Genomic DNA, 6,000 nt, shown 5'->3' on the forward strand with positions numbered 1-6,000 from the left:
TATTTACTCTGCCATATCTCTGCTTAGTAACTTTACAGCAAAAAACACTATTTCACTGCAATGAATTGTTACTCCTCACCCCCAGCAACATTCACAACAGTTAATTATTGGTTTGCAATATGGATAGTCCAGAGCACAGGAGACAAAGAAGAAGGTAGCTAGCCACCAACCCAGTGACAAATTATCAGGTGATGGGAAACAGAACTTCATGTTATTAGGACTTATGAGGTTGTTTATTTTTTATAAACAGTTTTATAAGGCAAATATTTAATAACTGGCAATATCCAGCCATCCTTCCTGAGGATGAGAATTGCTAAATAGGTGCAGCTCCAACAGGACAGAAAAAAAGTTTTTTTGATCAGTTAAGATTTACTCTTCCTCAGAGGATCCCCGGGACATAATTCCATGTTAACTAATTTTTCTCAAGATAGTATTTAAAAATGACCTTTAGTAAAACAGCTTGTGATGCCCTAAATCCTTTTCCACCTGTACAAGCACTTAGAATGTATCCAAGCAGAGACTCTTCACTCTCGCTCTTACTTCAGGCATTCAATCATAAATATCTGGGTTCAAAAGCCAGGTGGCTTTTGTAGCATTTCCTGTGATGGTGCTAACACTGCCACTAAATTTAGGTATAGATGCACCTTAATGCTAAGCATTGACCTCATCAAAGTAAGCATTATATTTACTTTTAAGTCAGTGGACAAAGATAGCCTTTCTAACGTGGTCCAAGGGAAGATGTGTTCAGCCTAAGCTGACCTTCATGCCTCTCCATTTTTATGTGATAAATCACTAGGGCTCATTTCTGTTGCAGTGTTGAGCTGCAGGATGCTCTCTGTGCTCTCGTTTCCACTGAAGAGGGATCCATATCTCCTGTAGGTGATGCATTATATTGTCCCCATATCTACCTTGCACTGGAAGACTAAGCTCCCATTTTAGCCAACAATGAGCTGGTCAGTACAATCTGTAGAGTCTAAAACACTGATTGAATTACTAGACAGATCTTTATTTTTAGGATTAATCAGGAAACAAATCTGACTTTTGGCTTCTGGGTATAAATTATGCTCTCATAAAGGTAGCCCAAAGGATCTTTCAGGCTAAGCAGGGAGACATAGAATGAGTTTAGTCATCAGCTTGGGCAGTAATGGCAGTGATGGCAGATGAGCTGTGTCACAGTCTGGGACCCGGATATGGATTTTTAATTCCTATGTCAGCAGGTTTTGGATATACCTATCATGGGAGATACAGTATTGGAGTGGGACTTGTTCATTTCCATATGTGTAGAAGTTATAAACCCATTTGCAAAATATTATAATCTAGACCAAAATGATCAAGTTATATTCTGGAGACACTTTATATAAAAAAATATGTCTTTTTAATTATTCACATTCAATATGCATCAGATAATGACAGAATTTGAGAGTAAAGGGAAGGAATCTTAAGTGTCATGTTGTTTAAGGTTGAATTTCTGACAAGACTTCTGCTAAAAGATAGTATTGTGGCTAGTCTCTGGATGTGATATGAACTTAATACTGATATCAGCTGCTGAAGCTTTTCCTTAGACAATGCAGAAGATGTATTTCTCCATGACTACAAACCTCTGTGACTCTCTCTCACAGAGGCACAGATGGATGGCAGCACTTTTGCTATCTAGGGTAGGCAGCAGATGAAGGTACCTGATAAATTATGGAGCTCATGAGAAGGCACTCGTATTTAACCTCACAGTTTTCAGGAAGGCATCCAGGAGGTCCCACTGACCAGCTCATGGGTGCTCACTATCACCACTGGGTGTCTCACCAACCAGCCTTTTAAAGAAGATGAGGGCAGTGATGATCCTTGCTGTGACTGGAAGATGGAAGAACATATTCAAACACCAATAGCAGCTTACAAGACAGGACTTGATTTGCAAGTTACAGGAAGAAACAAAACTACCTGACATCCACCCTCAGAAAGGTTGTAGAACACCAGCCTGAGGTTTGAAACTTCTCTATGGAGAATTTCAACCATTACTGCAACTATACTACCAAAAATCATTTCTGACTAAAGATAAAGCCCAAAAGAGTGAAAACCTGGTCTCCCTCCAACAGGTTAATTCTCTTCCTTTGTTGTAAATCATCTCAGTTTCATGCTTTGCCTGAACTGTGAATGCACGTGGAATATTTTTCCAACAGAATTCAAACTGATGCTGTTAATCATACAATCAGTTAATTAGGGTTAATGGAGACGAAAGAAAGTTCTCCTGATAGAAGACCATGCCTGAAACCATGCATTTTTATGGCATTATCTTGCAAAAAAAGTCACAACAAAATAACATTAAGGAAAGATAAATTAAACAGGAGAGTAGTAGCCAGAAGAGTCTTAAAGTTAAACCATCATACTGCTGTAAAAAGGTTTACCATCTGGATCCTAGTTTGCTGCAATATTGAAACTTCATGGCATTTCCTCTCCATCTTCATTTTCAGCTACATCCATGAAAGAACTGAGGAACCTGTGCAGCATGTGTGGTACAAAATGCTTTCAGAAATCCCTGCTAAAGTGTGTAAACAGCTAACTGTCTTCTGCAACAACTTTGCAGTTGTTTGTATGCCAGCAGCCTCTGATAAACTCACATTTATGGAGCAGCAGTAATCGTAGAGGTGTTGGCACTCTAAAAGTACACAAAATCCAGTTCTTACTTTTTCCAGGCAGAAGGATGGATGCTGTGTGGCTTTACCAATCACTCCAGATGCCAATAACTCCGCTAAGCTTTTGTGAGCTGTTTCAAATCCCCCTCTTTACCTCTGCTAAACACAAGCAACAGACAAAAAGAGACCTCTTTACATCAAATACCTCAATACACTAGAGGGCTGGTCGGCTTGGGAAGCACACTGCTGGGAGTGAGAGTCTGTAACTTAACAAAATGCATCTGGGGCTCCGGATGCTGGCTCTGAGTAGCAAGGCATGAGAGAATCGCATCACTGATTGCATTTTATATGACAGACAAATCTGCTTTGAAGAGGCACACGGGCGAGGCGGCCAAGAGGTCAAAGTGAATTACCTCCTGGACCCTCCAACACAGAGGTGGAGGTCAGGAAGGAGCCTGACACACATTAAAGAGAAGAGGAAACATTATAAGTCTTCAAGGGAATTAAAAAGAGAGGTTTGGGAGGGTGTTTTTCATTGGATATGCTGGGTTTGTTTTGTTTTTTTTTTTCTCCTAGGCTTTGGTGAGGGGAAAGACAAAAGGGATTTGCTCTCAGATACCTGTTGTTGTCATCATACACAGGCAGCTTTTTGTTCCTAGTGAGTGAAAACACAAATTCCCTATTTTGGCTATTTTTCCTGGAATAAAACCAAGCTTTAAAGGAACAGAGCCAGGTCCTCGAGTCACATAAATTCAAACAGCAGCAAGGGAAAGTGAGATTTTGCACCAGTTTCTGCCTGTGTAAACAACTTCTGTTCATGTAAACAACTTCTTACTGATTTCAGGACGATAATCCGATTTCCTCTCCCGGAAACAGGATCTGTCCCATTAAATTGTTTTTTTGTTATACATATTTAAATGTATTTTATGCCTCCAGTCCCTGCATTTCCTCTGTGTGGAAAAGGGTGGATAAGAGAGGACCAACAGAAACTTTCTATCTAAGCACCAGACTGATTCAACTGTCATTAAAAATGACATATGAAAGGGACAAACAGTTTTTTCCCTGTCCCCTGAGGAGGAGACACTAAGTGACAGCCCAGTTCGGGCTGAGGGCTGCAGCAGCCGAGAGGTACAGCTCTCCAGCCGAGCTGACCTTCGCCACCACTGAGCAGCACAGTCCAGCCCAAGTGAGGACAGTCTGCCAAAGAGGTTCCTCTGGACATTAGGAAGCTAAAATTCACTTTGAGCACACATGGATAGCTCTACTTGTCACACTTCTGAGAGGCAGGTACTCCACCGCTCCCAACACTTCCCAGGTACTGGGAGGATTTTTAATGAAATAATCACAATGAGCTTCAGGAGGGTTTCTGAAGTGGTTTTATACAACACAGTTCCTGTCTAGTTGTTTTCTTCACTGTGCAGTTACAGAAATCTGCAGTACGACCCATTAATATGACATTTTTTTGGTAATACAGAAGTCATTGAGATCTAGAGGCAGCTAGGGTTATTGAAATTTTTTTAGATGAGCTATCTCTAGACACATATGCACACATGCTGCCTCTGTATTTTTCAAGACCATTCTACTTCTACCTGCAGGGGAGGACCATCTCTGCTGCTCATGCAATTTTGATAAACTACTGACAGGGGAATTTTCGTAAGGAAAGATTAGTCAAATCCCTTTCCATCCTTAAAATACACTGAGCTTGCAGAGGGCTCCTCTGACCTTAGAAACATCCCAAAATAAGTTTTCAGCCAGTGCAGGATGTACCAAGTTAAAATTTAATCATCATAATATTAGCGATGTCTTGGATATGCTCAGAAGCTGTATAGCATTAGGGAAATAACATCCCATGAGAGAGCAGCATTTGAACTGTACTTCATTTTCATTGCTGATGACCTGTTAGCAAAAGAGTCCACAAGTATAAGCAACAGATCAAGTTGACTACAAGTAAATAAGAGGTACAGTCAGCTATGTACTGCAGTATATGCTTACCTGTATTAGGGGTTTTTTGAAGAAACATTTATATATGGCTTATCACAATACCTCAACCTGCATAATTCTTTGATATAAGATCCCATTCCCTTTTAAAAGTCAGAATTGTCATAAAAATCTTTGGACCAAAAATCCAAACACTATGAATATTCATTCTCTTCACAGCTGTTAAATTTATGGAAATGCAACAACAGCAAACTTCTTGTATTTGGCAGAGACTTTTTACCAGATGAATACATACCAGTAAAAGAACTGAACTGAACTGAAATGAAATGAAAAGCCTGGCTCACTCCTCTTTTCTAAAGAAGTGTGCTGCAATCCAGAGCATTTTGAAAGTTAGAGTCTTTTTTTCAAATTTCAAAACATGTATGCAAATTTCAGCTGGTAGTGAATACACAGCCCATATTTAATAAACACATCCATTCTAAAGCAATGTTCCATGTCCACAGTTAAACAGTCGATGAATGGACATTTTTCCCTGACAGACAAGCAGTCTATTTGCTTGTGATGCAAAACGCAGTCAGAGTTGTCATATTTCCTGAAAGTTTAATCCAGTCATTTAATTTTACCCCTTAACAAAAAATCATCATGGTCAATGGAGAACAAAAAAAGGCAAAAAAAAAAAAAAACCACAAACAAAAAAACCTCACACAAACGAGTTACCTGTCTATCTGTCTATTTATTCCTATTGCTATGATTTGCTAAAGCCCTTCTCCGTCAGCTCTCTGTGGAAAACTGCATAGACCAGGAATGTCTGCAAGTGAGATTCACAGACAGAAACATTCAGCACAAGATGTAAGGTAAAGAAGACTGTAACATACCTTCAGCAGTGTGCTCCCTCCTTTCCAGCCAGCCACTTCTCAAGAATGTGCACTACAGATGGGACTGGGAAAGTAATTTTAAATGGACTACTAATAAGTAGATTCATGAAACCAGATGTGACAGCAGGGTGTCACTAGGTCCTTTTTTAAACTTGCCTCCAATGCTGTCTCTTAGTTCCTCCAGACAGAATTAGACAGTTGCTGCTCGGATCAGAGCTGAAGAAGCAACGGTGCTTTTTGACTGCAGTTGCTAATGCTCCACTTTCAAGGGAAGCGCAGAAGTATGTGTGTGCCTGCACTAACTGCACACACTCATCAGCCTGCTACAAGCAGGGAGATGTGATATGCATACTGAAAGAGCTGTGCAGGGAGGAGTAGTTCTGAAGCACACCCAAGCTTGTTCTGCTAGCAATTGCACCCTACTGACCTCCCTGGGCTGGATCACTGCTGTAGAATTCACCAATAAGTCTATCAGTCAATAAACAATGGATATGAAACAGCGCAAAAGGGGAGGGGAGAGAAGGGAACAAATGCAGCTTCAAGCCTTCAAATAAAACTTTCAA

At 40.3% G+C, this 6,000-nt stretch overlaps 1 protein-coding gene across 12 annotated transcripts in view; it reads right to left on the bottom strand.

The window, feature by feature from the left end:
• The window catches only part of TENM4 (teneurin transmembrane protein 4), a 1,582,078-nt gene extending 1,576,368 nt beyond the window's left edge, over positions 1-5,710 (bottom strand). For all 12 annotated transcript variants that reach the window (XM_064644892.1, XM_064644901.1, XM_064644900.1 and 9 more), the window contains exon 1: positions 5,438-5,710. The gene's annotated coding sequence lies outside the window, so the exon portion shown is untranslated. The remainder of the gene's footprint in view (positions 1-5,437) is intronic.
• Between the last annotated feature and the right edge of the window lie 290 nt (positions 5,711-6,000).

The sequence above is a fragment of the Pseudopipra pipra genome, chromosome 2 (genome assembly GCF_036250125.1).
Source record: "Pseudopipra pipra isolate bDixPip1 chromosome 2, bDixPip1.hap1, whole genome shotgun sequence".
Taxonomy (NCBI): Eukaryota; Metazoa; Chordata; class Aves; order Passeriformes; family Pipridae; genus Pseudopipra; species Pseudopipra pipra.